Raw genomic sequence first — 15,826 nt, 5'->3', positions numbered from 1 at the left:
AGAGGTTGGGTACCTTAAGGATCCTACCCCTCCTCCTTGGGACGATCACTCTACATCGCCGCACCTCCTACCTAGAGGTATGGTTGCATGTGATCCCTTAGTCCACCTGGCTCGAAGTTTCCCCCTACTGTAGGTCTTTGCATGAGTAGATGTCTCTACTTGATCTCCACTCAGCTTCCCCGATTGTGGCTGCTCCACAACCTCTTGAAGCTGCTGCACCAATCGTGGCTCCTCCACAATCGTCTGAGACTTCTTCAGGCACTGCATGTTGAGAGGTAATATACTCTCTCTCTCAACCACCAAGTCTCCATCAGTTGCCTTGCTGCTCAAGGCTTTGCATGCATCTTGAACATCAAGAGCATACAGGTTCTTGACCCGTGAACCGATCTGCTTCACCTGTCTAGTGATGATGTGTCTAAGGAAAACCTTTCCCTTACTAAAGACGACATCATAGCCTCTGTCTTCCAGCATTGTGATCAACACCAAGTTTCTCTTCAGTCCTGGTACATACTTGACATCAGTCAAGGTAATTCGAGCTCCATGCTCCCTCTGAAAAATAACCATGCCTACACCTGAGACACTATACTTCTCATCATTACCCATCGCTATGAGTATCTGGAGATCTTTCTCCTCCAAAGTACTGAACAAACTCTTGTCGCTGATCATGTGGAAAGAAGCTCCACTGTTAAGAAACCAACCACTTCCCACCATGGATGAAACCATGCATGCGAAGAGTGTGAAATCCAACTCAAATTGTGAAGCAAGTGCCTCACCTTCAGATCCTTCCCCGGATCCCTTCTTGGATTTCCTCTGTGGACAATTTGCAGCATAATGGCCCACCTCATGACAACGAAAGCATCGCACTTTTGATTTGTCAACCTTCTTCCCACCATTGGAAGAATTGGATTCGGAAAGAGAAACCTTCTCCTTCCCCTTCTTTTCCTTACTCGCTAAGGCACAGTTCTCCTCATCCTCCATGGATGAAGAACCGTCTCTGGTGCTCCGTCTGATCTCCTCCTGCATCAAATCCAACCATAGTTGTTCCCAATCTGGCAATTTCTCCCTTCCATTAATCAAGTCCTGGTAGCTATGCCAGCTCTTAGGAAGGCCAAGGAGTTCTAGACTCACCATATCATCATCAGCGGTCACAACCCCTACACTTGCAAGCTCATCCATGCATGTGATGAGCTTGGTCAGATACATAGAGATCATCTCATCCTTTTCACACTTGATCTTGTGAATTTTGTTCTTCAGTGCCAGCTTCCTCTGATCACTGCTATTTTGATATAAATCTTTCAACGTTTTCCACATTGCATGCAGAGTTTCCTTCCCATGGAGGTTCGAGACAATGTGATCTCTCACTCCCTCCAAGAGAATTCTCCTAGCTCTATCCACACACTTCTTCCATTCCACCAGTTGAGTAGCATCAGTAGGCTTTTGGACTTTTGATTAATGAAGTCCTTAAGGCCGTTATCTTCCAATATTGCCTCCATGTGATCCTTCCAAGCTATATAGTTTGAGCTGCCATCAAGGGCATACTCAAGCCTCAAATCATAGAACGCTATCAGTGAAATAGATGTGATAAGAACTTGAGATCTATATCAAAATAATAAACTTCAAATTCCTTCTTGTATATTGTTCTTCCTTGATCCCCGTGCTCTGATACCATGTAGAATTTTCTCTACAAATCAGCTAGCTCACTGATCATGTATAAATTTCACCTGTAGATCCAACTGATATATGCAATGTACTAAAGCATAATACTAGATCTACATCTACCATAAACTTTGCAAAAGCTAATCAACCATGAGAAACATCAAGCATGAACACATAGAACTGATAAGAAGGAATCAATCACACAGAACACATAATATATCACTGGGGAAAGCACCAGCATAAAACCCCTACTCTGTATTATCAGTCAAGCGGAAAACCTCAACAACATACAAAAAGAATCAGGTCAAAAGCTATCCTGCTCTCTCTGTACTCCGATGATGATGAAGATCATAGACTACCTAGGCCTCAATATATAGGCCACAAGTCCTCCAATCCCCTATTTCCTTGCGCAGTTTTGATTGGGGTCCAATTACAAAACATATGTAAATTGGCCTGATCATACCTGCTGTCAACCATAGGTCCAACTACGCAATCCCTGAGGACACTAGTTCCTCCTGCATGCAAGGAATATTCGATGGGAAGATCCAAGCATCTGATAGTACACTGTCCCACATCTGATCTCAGCTGGGTCTCTGTTTGAATTGACATGCATCAGTTATCTATGAGAAAATACTCAGTTATCTGAAATAATAGTTGTCACATGCATGCAAGGATTAACAAACTATTTTCCACAAATTTAACAAATTGTTAAATTTGTCTAACTGGACTTGACTAAGTTAAACTAAGTCAACTGATTCTCTCATTATAGAACTCATCCTTAATTCCTCATTCAGTGGAGGAACTAATTGCATGTTCTCACAAAGACTTCAAGTTTGCTTTTCCTTAACTAATTAACTCATGGAGAATTAATTAATTAATATTCCAAACTACTGGTAAGACCAAAATTAATTTTACTTCCTATAGATAGACCAAGGACTGCTATAAATAGGAAGGGACCTAGAAATGCTATTTTTAGTAGTTTCACCTCTCACCCAAGGTGGCCAATGACCTCACTAGCCAAACAGCTATTTTTAGACATGCTATTTTTAGGAGTTTCTAAATTTAACATTTCTTGTTGCACATTTTTCAGTATTTGTTTGCAGTTGTGTGATGTAATAGTTTAATCACTAATCTTTAAGTTTTGGATTAAATTATCTTCTGTAGCTTGTGTGTGGAATGGCTCCATGGTTTGCAGAGTATTTGTGTTTACTTTTGTTTATAAGATATCTTTCACGCATTTACTTTGCTCTTGTTTTTTGTCTTAATTCATTTTTAAACTGGATCATGCAAGGAACTCTTTCCTACACTAGTGCATGCTGTTGCTTGCACCTTGGCGTAGTCATCCGTTGCAACACATAGTGAATCACTTACCTGAATCTTATTTCGCAAGTGAATGGATCGATTAATCAAGTAACTATTTTTGGTATTAAAAGTTCATCTCTAAAAGATCTGGAAGCAGTTATATTAAACTACCATATTATACTTGCAAAGAATGTCATTATTGTGGGTGAAGTACCAAAACTGGTTGACACATGCAAAGTACTTAGGCTATTGATTGATTCTTTTGTAAGTGTTTTTATCTCATGAAGTTTATTTCCCTTACGAAGTTTAATGAGTTGAAGCATTTTCTTTTTCGCAGCTAGTTTACTTCAGAATTTCATTTACAGTTGCAATTCCTTTTCAGCACGTCTTTCAGCTTTTGAAAGTAATTCAAAAACTAAGTAAAGGGGACTCTGCTTCGGTGCAAGAGCAAGTCTCTTGACACAGGAACAGAGTGCTCCAAGCCCTGAGGCTTAGAGAACCTTCACTCAGACATAAGTCTTCAGTAAGGAAGATTGAATATACTCTTACACAAAAATACTGTACCTGCACTAGTGCAAGCAGATTGCAACCGTGCAAGGATAGGTTGTTTGTGTGGGAGAAAGATCAGAAGGAAGGAAGAATTCTGCAAGGGCCCACTTATCAGACTGCTTACCATCCATTTGAAGATGAACATAGCATTTCATTCCAACATTTAAGATTGTTTCTGTTGCGTGGAATTTCTTTACTTGATTTACTTGCAAATTGTCTTTTACATTCCAACACTAGAGTTGCCTTGGTGTTAATTGCCCTTCCAATTGTTTTCTATTTGATTCTGCAAAGCATTTCCTTTAAGAAGTAGGATTAGAAATATGAAAATTTCATACCATTTCTGGAATTGCCTGTGCTTTGTCTCTAAGTTTACGAAACCCTCGAGTTGACAATTAAGTGTTGAGGAGTTTTCTCAAGCACAATTCCTGCACCCAACATAAGGGTTGAAAATAGTGCAGAAAAGGCCAAGTTAGCGAAAGCGCAAAGTTTTTCAGTCGACAGAGGCAATAACAGTCGGAGACTTTGATGACAGATGCATCATATTGATTCAGGTTGGATGATTTTTTTGTTTGTTTTTGGAGTGATTGTAGCAACAACACTAGAGAGAAGTGTTTCATGCAGAGCATTCCAAAGGTTTAGGATTGGGATCGAGTTGAATTCCTTTCTTGATGAGAGGGAGTGTTGAAAATAGCAACGAGAAATGTTAAAAATAGAATATAGAAATTCTAGTTTAATTTGTCCTTGAATTAAATTGTGAATTAAAATTGTAATTTTTTTCTCATAGAAACTTGTAATAGTTAACTAAGTTAAGTTAACTTAGTTAACTTAGGAATTTAGAGTTGGAAGTCTTTTGGAAGTCATGTATATGTTCTCCCTAAGTTTTAGGGGTCTAGGATGAGTTTGATTATGTGTTGTAATTAGATAACTCAGTTTATTGAGTTATGTTCAGTTAAATTAGTTCTAAACTTTTGTCGACGCGTTTCGAACCAACCAGTGTGGTTCATCGTCAGGACAAGTTGAAGAACCAATCCGGTTTAGCTGATTAAATAGAGTGTGCAGAGACTCCAACGGCTATATTCCAACGGCTAATTTGACCTAATGATCCTGGTCAAACCCTTAACCTTTCTATAAATAGCTAAAACATGTAAATTTGTTAATTATATTTAAGATCATCTAATAATATGAGTATACTACAATATCTATGGTCATATGTTTGTTAAATAACCTATCATTATTATTATTCTAATAATATTAAAGTATAAATAAATATTACTTTTAGAATTGGGAGTTATAAGAAGCTTTCTAAGAATCCCCTCAAAAAAGTTTCCAGGGCGGTCGTTCTTGCGATAAAGTCGTGCAATTCCACGATTCCTCTAGCCCGGAAGCTTATTGAGGGAAACCCCATCACTCCTAGGATATATGGTCTTCCTAAAATCCATAAGGATGGGGTCCCCTTGAGACCCATTGTCAATACCATCGGTGGTCCGACTTACCTCCTGGCCAAGTTTCTCGCTACAAAGTTAAGACCCTTAGTTGGGCAGACTGAGTCCTTTGTTAAAGACTCGGCTTCTTTTATTGAGGATCTTAAAAGAATTAAACTTGAGCCCGAGGACATTCTGGTGAGTTTTGACGTGGTCTCGCTTTATACTTGTATTCCTATTAATCAGGCCTTGAGCGTTATTAATAAGCTAACCGACCCGGATACGGATAAGTTAGTTGAGCTGTGCCTTACCTCTACCTTTTTCAGCTTCGAGGGAGAATTCTATGAGCAGACTTGCGGGGTTGCCATGGGCTCCCCCTTGTCCCCTGTCGTCGCCAATCTCTTCATGGAGGATTTTGAATCTAAGGCTTTGGCCTCTTCTCGTCTCTTACCAAAGCTTTGGAAAAGATTCGTTGATGACACTGGTGTTGTCTGGTCCCATGGTCCCGTCGAGCTGGATCGTTTCTTTAGTCACCTCAATAACCAATCCGCCACCATTAAATTCACGATGGAAAAAGAAGATAATGGTTGTCTTCCGTTCTTGGATGTTCTCATCTCTAAGAAGGTGGATGGTTCCTTTTCTCATCTGGTGTTTAGAAAGAATACGCATATAGAGCAATACTTGCATGCTTCTTCGCATCATTTCCCCGCTCAGAAGTTAGGGGTTCTTAGCACGCTCGCCACCCGGGCTGTAAGAATTTCGGATGAGGAGAGCCTGGAAACAGAGAAGGCTCATCTCCTAGATTTCTTTGAGAAGAATGGTCACAGTAGGCACCTCGGTCGTAGAGCCTTCCTCAGGGCCAAGAAGGAGCCTTCAATCCGAAAGGTTCCTAAAGATCTTGTCATGGGTGTAAACCTTCCTTACATCCAAGGGACCACGGACAGGATTGCGAGAATTCTGAGGAAGTACGATGTGCCCGCTAGTTTTAGACCTCTCAACACTATCTGTGGCTCCCTCAGGTCTGTAAAAGACTCGATTGACCCTAAGGACATGAAGGGCGTCTATGTCATTCCCTGTTCCTGTGGGACCCCGTATATTGGTGAGACTGGTCGCTCTATCAATCAACGGATTAGTGAGCATTCGGCTGACTTGAGACATGGTAGGACCAAGTCCTCCGCCCTGGCTGAACATGCGGGGAAGACTATGCATCATGTATGTATAGAGGAGGCTCAAGTCATTGCCAAAGTTGCGCAGTTTCACCATCGAAAGTTTAGAGAGGCCCTGGAGATTGAAAAAAGGCCGAATAATCTTAATAGGGATGATGGCTGGAAGATTAGCAGCTGTTGGGTCCCAGCCTTGTCTTCCTAGCCTCCTCATTCCCCTTGTGTTTAGTCTTAGGGTTTCCGTCTTCCCCCTCCTTAAGTTTTGTTGTTGGCGGATTAGTCCTAGTGAGTTTCAGGGTATTAACCGTGTCACGCTTATGATACTATTGGATATATTATTATTGGATTAGATTTGTTGGTTCCATTTTTTGATTGAATCTGCTTCCTTTACTAATAACCCCTTTAATCCTTAGAGTAATATTACATTTACCTAATGACATAACAGATTAGTGAGTATTTATTGAGTAATTAATAGATATAAATCAGTAAATTAAAATATTAAAGAAGACCTAGTTTACCAAATGGCCATTAGGTTTAAAAGATAATTAGATAGTAGTATATATATATATATATATATATATATATATATATATATATATATATGATATAACAATATTATGAGTTATTCTAGTATTAATAAACTTGAACATTAATTTTCTAATAATAATAATATTTATTAAGAATCTTATTTGTTTGTTTTTAATAATATTGGAATTATGAATTATTAAATAAATATGGGTTTATTAATAAACATATATTATTATTTTTCGAATGGCCATTATACTTAATAAAATAAGTATTAAAATGGTAACATTTATTTATATTTAAATATTATTGGAATAATAAAAATTATAGATTATTATACTTAAATAATAAACATTCTCGAAGGGACCATTATATTTAAATATTAAATAATAAAATGGTACTTTTTTACCTAAGATAACTAAATTCTAAAAGTAATATTTATTTATACTTTAATATTATTAGAATAATAATAATGATAGATTATTTAACAAACATATGACCATAGATATTGTAGTATACTCATATTATTAGATGATCTTAAATATAATTAACAAATTTACATGTTTTAGCTATTTATAGAAAGGTTAAGGGTTTGACCAGGATCATTAGGTCAAATTAACCGTTGGAGTCTCTGCACACTCTATTTAATCAGCTAAACCGGATTGGTTCTTCAACTTGTCCTGACGATGAACCACACTGGTTGGTTCGAAACGCGTCGACAAAAGATTGGTTATGTGATTTTGCCGAAGATTATCTAAACAATGTTATGGATCACAGAAGTCTAAATTCCTTAATAGTTCTAAACTGTTTGTGGAACTAATAGAGAGTTAACAGTTAGTTGGTGCACTAGTGCATCCACAAGTTTCACTCTAGTTAACTAAAGATTCCCTCATCAGAAAATCATGCATGTCGATTATGAGAAAGATCTTGTTGAGACTAGAGTGCAGGGACAATGTAATATCAGTTGTATGATTTACTGAGTTGTAAATATCATGCATGCAATCAGAAAAGGACCTAATTTTGGATTATGCAGTTATGGATGAAGAATTTCCCTTTAAATACGGGCTAATTCTCTGAGGAATTGTGCAAAGAATTAGAAGCTTGGAGGCTTGGAAATTTGGCGAAGTATTGGCTAAAGGAAGTCATCAAGCAGAAGATAGGAAATACTTGTGCAGGTTAAGCTCAAGGTTGAGAAAAGCATATTGTATTCATCCAAATTATTTGACCAAGGGCGTAAGGAAATGAGAGCTTGGAAAGTCAGAGAATTGGCTAAGTATTGGCCAAGAGTTTGCTTGTGAGATGGAGATTGATTTTACTGAGTGTTGGGATTGTTCTTGTGAGAACAAGTATTGTATTATCTGTTGAAAATAGCAACAAGAAATGTTAAAAATAGAAATGCTATAAATAACATTTCAGGTACCAGTGTTGGAAATAGCAACAAGGAATGATAAAATAGAAATGTTAAAAATAGTATTTAGGGATAGATTCCAATTTTAATTAGTCTCTGAATTAAAATTGTGAATTAAAATTTAAATTTGATCTTAGCAGCTGTTTGAAAAATAATTAATTAATTCATCTTGAGTTAAGTAGTTGGAGAAATTAAAACATGAAGTCTTTGAGAAGACATGCAACAGTTATCCCTTTGATTAAGGAATTTATCCTTTAGTTAAAGAGATAAGGATGAGTTTTATTTGAGTTGTAATTAGTTAGCTCAGTCAACTGAGTTAAGTCCAGTTAAATTAGTTCCAAACAGTTGGAGGAACTAATTATGAGTTCAGTTAGTTAATGTTTGCATGCATGTAACTAGTGTTCTCCAGATAACTGAATATTCTCTCATGAATAACTCATGCATGTCAGTTCAGTTAGAGACCCAGTTGAGATCAAAGGAAGGGACAATGTACTATCAGTTGGAGGAATTTTCCTATATAGGAAACTCATCCATGCAGAAGGAATTATCTCCTTCAAGATTGCACTGTTATTTCTGAGTTTGGTGAGTTACGCGAGAGGTGAATTCACACAAGTGACAGCGAGAGGACCGAGGAGAAACTGCACAAGGAAATAGGAGGCTTGGAGGATTGAAGGAAGGAATATGTTGTGTCTATTCAGTTTATGAGCAGCATTGAGGGATTGTACTGAGATCTAGATAGTTGTGTGAGGGCTAAGCTTTGTGTAGTCTTTGAGATATTTCCATTGTATGATAATACAAGTAGCAGGGTTTTTAGTTGAGGCTTTCCCCAGAGTATTCTTCTGTGTTCATGTGTGATTGATTTCTCATTCTCTGTTATATGTGTTCTATTTGATCTTTCTCAAAATCGATTAAGCTTCCGCAAGTTTGATTGTAGAAGTAGATTAAGTATTTTGCTTTAGTACATTGCATAATCATATTAATCTACAGTCAGAATTTCTACATGGTATCGGAGCAAAGGTTATTAGAGTTGTGAACAACATATTGAGAAGGGAGAAGCTTGAAGTTCTTGATTGCAGGTACAAAATCAATTTCTTATCACATCTCAAAATTCACCAATGGCGTTCAATGGCTTGAGACTCGAGTATGCCCTGGATGGCAGCTCAAATTACATAGCTTGGAAGGATCGCATGGAAGCGGTAATAGAGGACAATGGTTTGAAGGACTTCATTGATCAAGAAGTCCCCAAGCCACCAACAGCTAATGCCCAAGAATTGGCGGAATGGAAGAAATGTGTGGCGAGAGCGAGGAGGATTCTTCTGGAGGGAGTTCGAGACCATATTGTCTCGAGTCTCCATGGGAAGGAGACTCCGTATTCAATGTGGAAGACATTGAAGGACCTATATCAGAACAGTAGTGACCAGAGGAAGCTGGCACTAAAGGACAAGCTTCGGAAAATCAAAATGGAAAAGGGTGACAACATTTCTACATATCTGAACAAGCTCACCACCTGCAGGGATGAGCTTGGTAGTGTAGGAATCACGACAGCCGATGACGATATGGTGAGCCTTGCTCTCCTTGGTCTTCTAAAGAGCTGGAATAGTTACCAAGACTTAGTAAATGGAAGAAAGAAACTTCTAGATTGGGAACGACTGTGGTCGGATCTGATGCAGGAGGAGATCAGGAGAAGCACCAGAGATGGTTCTTCATCTAAGGAGGATGAAGAAAATTTCACCTTAGCGAGTAAGGCAAGGAAAGGGAAGGAGAAGGATTCTCATTCCAAATCGAGTTCTTCTGATAGAGGGAAGAAGATTGAGAAATTTAAAGTGAGATGCTTTAATTGTCATGAGGTGCGCCATTATGCAACTAATTGTCCATTGAAGAAATCCAAGAAGGGATCCTCGGAAGGATCTGAAGGTGAGGCCCTAGCCTCTCAGATCGAATTGGATTTTACCCTCATCAGATGCATGGTTTCATCGATGATGGGTTGTGGTTGGTTTCTTGATAGTGGAGCCTCATTCCACATGACCAGTGATAAGAGTTTGTTTAGTAATTTGGAGGAGAAAGACCTCTAGATACTCATAGAGATGGGTAATGATGAAAAGTATAGTGTTTCAGGAGTGGGCACGGTTTCTTTTCAGAGGGAGCATGGAGCTCGCATTACCTTGACAGATGTGAAGTATGTGTCAGGATTGAAGAAGAACTTGGTATCGATCACGGTGTTGGAGGACAAATGCTGTGATGTAGTCTTCAGTAAGGGAAAGGTTTTCCTTAGACACATCACCATGAGACAAGTGAAGCAGATCGGTTCACGAGTCAAGAACCTGTATGCTCTTGAGGTTCAAGATGCATGCAAAGCCTTGAGGAGCAAGGCCACTTTTAGAGACTTGGTGGTTGAGAGGGAGAGTAAATTACCTATCAACATGCAACCACAGAAGAAGTCTCAGACAATTGTGGAGGAGCCACAATTGGAGAAGCAGATTCAGGGGGTTGTGGAGCAGCCACAACTAGAGAAGCCGAGAGGAGATCGAGTGGAGGCATCCACTCATGCAGAGACCTTTAGTAGGGGAAAATTTCGAGCCAAGTGGGTAGAGGGATCACATGCATCCATACCTCCAGGTGGGAGGTGGGCCGATGTGGAGTGATAGTCCCAAGAAGGCTGAAATAGGGGTAGGATCCTTGAGGTACCCAACCTCTTGGATTAGACCTTGCTACAGGAGCCCCGATGAGGAGTAGCAGAACTGGCTGAGTGGGTAGAAATGGATGCGGATGGAGCGGCAGAGAGAGCTACAGTGCAGGAGTCCCAAGACAACGCAGAGCTAGTAGGCTTCAACAATGCGAGAGGCACAAGAGTGTTGCACTAGTGTAGGATGGCACAAAGAGATGTGCAATGGTGCGAGATGCAGGGAGTTGTTGTAGCAGCGCAGAGGTCATAGAGGGAGCACTTGTCAGTGGCAGAGGAAGATTCAGCATCAGAGGATGTTTCTAGCCCAACAGGGAGGTTAGTTGGGAGATCAGTTACTTACTTCTCAGTAACTGAGTTGCAGTGCAACATTGGGCAGCACGATGCAACATGATGAGATGAGGTGCAATGCGGATGTAGTGCTGGGAGATAGAACCAGCAACAGCACGGATGCAACAGGAGGAATCAATGTGATTGATGTAGTCAGAGATCAAAGTGATAGAGGCTAGAGCAGTTAGATATTGAAGAGGTCAGAGGTGCAGAGTTTTCAGTCGACAAAGGCAATAGCAGTCAGAGACTTTGATGACAGAGGCATCATTCTGATTCAGGTTGTATATTTTTTGTTTCTGGAGTTGCTGGAGCAACAACACTTGAGAGAAGTGTTGCATGCAGAACATTCCAAAGGTTCAGGACCGGGTTCGAGTTGAATGCCTTTCTTGTTGAGAAGGAGTGTTGAAAATAGCAACAAGAAATGCTAAAAATAGAAATGCTATAAATAGGATTTCAGGTACCAGTGTTGGAAATATCAACAAGGAATGATAAAATATAAATGCTAAAAATAGCATTTTGGGATAGATTCCAATTTTAATTAGTCCCTAAAATAAAATTGTGAATTAAAATTCAAATTTTATCTTAGCAGGTGTTTGAAAAATAATTAATTAATTCATCTTGAGTTAATTAGTTGGAGAAATTCAAACATGAAGTCTTTGAGAAGACATGCAATAGTTATCCCTTTGATTAAGTAATTTATCCTTTAGTTAAAGAGATAAGGATGAGTTGTATTTGATTTGTAATTAGTTAGCTCAGTTAACTGAGTTAAGTCTAATTAAATTAGTTCCAAACAGTTGGAGGAACTAATTATGAGTTCAGTTAGTTAATGCTTGCATGCATGTAACTAGTGTTCTCCAGATAACTGAATATGCTCTCATGAATAACTCATGCATGTCAGTTCAGTCAGAGACCCAGTTGAGATCAAAGGAAGGGACAATGTACTATCATTTGGAGGAATTTTCCTATATAGGAAACTCATCCATGCAGAAGGAATTATCTCTTTCAGGTTTTCCTAGTGATTTCTGAGTTTGGTGAGTTGTGTGAGAGGTGAATTCACACAGGTGGTAGCTAGAGGACCCAGGAGAAACTGCGCAAGGAAATAGGAGGCTTGGAGGACTGAAGGAAGGGATATGTTGTGTCTATTCAGTCTATGAGCAGCATTGAGGGATTGTACTGAGAGCTGGATAGCTGTGTGAGAGCTAAGCTTTGTGTAATATTTGATATATTTCCATTGTATGATAATACAGATAACGGGGTTTTTAACTGAGGCTTTCCCCAGAGTATTCTTCTGTGTTCATGCGTGATTGATTTCTCATTCTCTGTTATATGTGTTTTATTTGATCTTGCACGAAATCGATTAAGCTTCCACAAGTTTGATTGTAGAAGTATATTAAGTATTTTGCTTTAGTACATTGCATAATCAGATTAATCTACAGTCAGAATTTTTACATTATCAGCTTGGATTTCTGATATATGCAACACAGAAAGTGGCGTTTTGAGTTGTGGCTTTCCCCAGATACTTATTGTGTTATGTGCCATTGATTTGTCTTCCTCTTGTCGATTATTGTTTTCATCGATCTGTTGGCTTCTGCTAGTGGATAGTAGAAGTAGATTCTTGTCCAGTGCTTTAGTAAATTGCATGAGCTTGTGAATCTATAGGAAATTTCTACAGGTAATACTTTGTCAGGAAATTTATTTGCCCTAAATTGACCAAGATTTCCCCTGCTTCTCGTGTCACTTCATGCGTTGGTCTTCTTCCCCTCTTCTTAGAGCCCAAGCTAGGATTTGATCTCTCTGTGGGAGGGGTATTCTTCCCGAGGAACTAAGGCTAGTTGATGATGTGATTCTGCGGAGGCTTGTCATTTCTCCCAATCTTTAAAAATTTGATGAAACTGATCCAACTGGTCTTGAGGAATTTCTATTGATCCATATTTCGCCCAACTATAGAGGTAGGCTACCATGACTCTCTCATCAGAGTTGAGTTGTTCCAGCTTCACGTCTTGTTCTAAGGCTTAGCATACTTGAGTGAGAACTTCGAGGATTTATTTTCTATTAGATTGGGTTTCTGGGGTCTTGCGCTTGCTCGATTATTTTCCCTTCAAATTCAACAGGCTCTGTCCTACTTTTATTGTTGCGTGAGCTTGAGGTTCAGCCTTTGAAGCTATTACTGGTTCCGAATCAGAAGATTTGGGTAGAATAGTGAATCGGTTCCCTTGAGGGTTCGGTGTGGATGGTTGGGAACTGCTAAGGGGATGCCCAGAGGCCATGTTAGAGGGTTCTGTCGAGCGACTGGAAGATGCATGCATGGCTTTTTCCTAGCTTGGAGGAGGGGGAGCTTTATTCAGAGGAGGACGCCATCTCTGAACTTATTGGAAACCATCCAAGGCAGGAGCGGTCGCAGGAGCCTAGGCCTATTATGGGAAGTCGCGGAAGAGAAGGCCATATTCATGGCATAATCTGCATTTAAACGGCACATGCTCATATTCTAGTGGTTGAGACCAAGTCTCGTCTTGGTATTCTATTTCCACTGATTCCGGAAGAGGCTGGGAGATGTTCATATACACACAGATTCAGGCATATGAAGAAAATATTCTGCGACGCATGATCTCTGAGACCTAAACAAACTTTACTATGGAGTTACCTATGAGTTCTAGTATATCAAGCTCCTTGAAATCCTTTGGGAGGGAGTATAGGCAGACCCAAATTGGGGCGGCTAGGAATTGCTCCTTGTCAAGGTTGTAGCAAGGTTCCCAGTGCCTCATGAATAAGCCAACATTGTTCATGAAATAAGGGCCATTGTCTAGGATCATCTTCTGGTCGTCCAAATATTCAAAGATTACTGTGAAGAAACCCTTAGCTCATAGGAAAATATCAAAGGGAGCTTTTGGCTGCCACTTTAGCTAGATCCATCATAGGATATCAACTTCCCTCGGCCAGATACCCATAAATTTGCATATAACTGCATTGTCCTGCATAAATTGGTGGGATTGTCCAAGACGATTGCTAGGGTCACCACCTTGGGGTTTTTGTATGCCTTTAGGAGGTAGCGACCCTTCATGTGCGCCTACCATTGAGCCCCGAGTGTCGGCATCTATGTCGGATTTCCTTTGTGCGGACCAGAAGTGGACGGGGGAGCCGAAGGTGGATGAGATACGTTGGTGTGTACTGATTTGAAGGAGGGTGTGGATCCCCCTCCCCTGGGAGGCCCCATCTTGAGTCCGCTCGACCTGAAGCTAATCGTTTAGGGGCAGCGACAACAGTGGGAGCAAGAAAGGGATGATGTTGCAAGGGTCAAGGTTCCATAGTAAACCCTAGTTGTCTTCTGGGCACACTTCAGAGCTCTAATTCATGAATAGATTGAAGAAGAGAGATATCAATAATTTGATATTTACTATTTCTATAGTTAGGACGTGAGAGTTGTATTATTAGGAATATTAGGTCTAACTGTTTAAAACATATTGCACTAAGAGAATGCAATACCATTATACAGTAGATGAGAGAACCTCGTTAAGCCATCTTGAGCTTGCAGTTGAAGTAAGAATAATAACAAAAGATCCTGGTTCTAAATGTAACTATGGTTGAATATTTATATATTTATTATCATTTTGTTTTGTTTTGTTTTATTTTATTTTTATTTTTAATTAAAATAATATTGAATTAAAATATGTTAAATTAAATTCATAATAAATGAATATTTGTAAATATGTAATCATAATTAAAAATAAGTCTAATCTATAACTATCAAATATTTTTAAATAAAATTAATAATATTCAACAATTAGTTTCAAATGTTATTGCATTAAAATATTGGAGAATATTTTAATAGGAAAGTAAAAAAAGATATAATTTTTAACTAAAACTAATAATATTTAACAATTAGTTTCAAATATTATTATATTAAAATATTGGAAAATATTTTAATAAGAAAGTCAAAGAGGATAAACCATATTAAAATGGTTCTAAACAACCAACAACTTATGATGTGATTAATTAAAAAAACAGATTAAAAAAATCTAAAATAAAACATCAATATAATTTTTATATGTTTAAAATTAATTAATTTAATTTAATTTATTCTTAATAGTGAAATATTTTGAAGTAATCATGGAATTTTGATAGAATAAATATTAATATCTTTATTGGAACAATATACTTTGAAACGTTAATTTTGAATAAACATCAATTTTGAATAAAGTTTCCAGAACGCATATATAATTTTGAAGAGGCATGGTTGGCATTGAAAAAGTCAATCATTCCATATTGTAGAAGCACATAGGAGTCCATCCTTAGAGAGGGTGCCTCTCCTCTCCTCAACTGACATGGTTGGGTTTCCCAGGGCTCTCAGATAATGGGGACTCTCGCACGATAAGGTGATGAAGATGCAGGCTTCCTTTAGTTGAATATCAGGATGTCAATGACGGCAGTGAGCTTCTGGGGTTTCTATGGTATAGAAATTGGTTCAGATGTTGGCAGTTTTAGCATAACATTGCAAACCAAAACCACCCAAACAAAAAACCATATGTATTTCCTCCCGCAAACTTGTTGGCGAATCTATGGCACCCGAAGTTTTTAACAAAGATTGAGGCATGTTGGTCTGTGAGGAGTAGAGTAAGGGAAAGCGTGTGAGAAGAAAAATAGCGAAAGGGGCCAGCACCAAGTCTAAAGACTGGGTCTCTGTGTGCAAGAAGTAATAAGCCGAAGTTCCTAAATTTGTGTGCATCACGTTGATAAAGATAAAGCGACACCTGTTCTGTTGAGGACGACGAATCTTTAACAATGTCGTGAGGAGACC

Source organism: Pinus tabuliformis, chromosome 1_1 (assembly GCF_031772625.1).
Source record: "Pinus tabuliformis cultivar Carrire ecotype Pingquan chromosome 1_1, CPIR1, whole genome shotgun sequence".
Classification (NCBI taxonomy): domain Eukaryota; kingdom Viridiplantae; phylum Streptophyta; class Pinopsida; order Pinales; family Pinaceae; genus Pinus; species Pinus tabuliformis.
The sequence above is the reverse complement of the archived record's forward strand: the minus strand, read 5'-3'. Positions refer to the sequence as shown.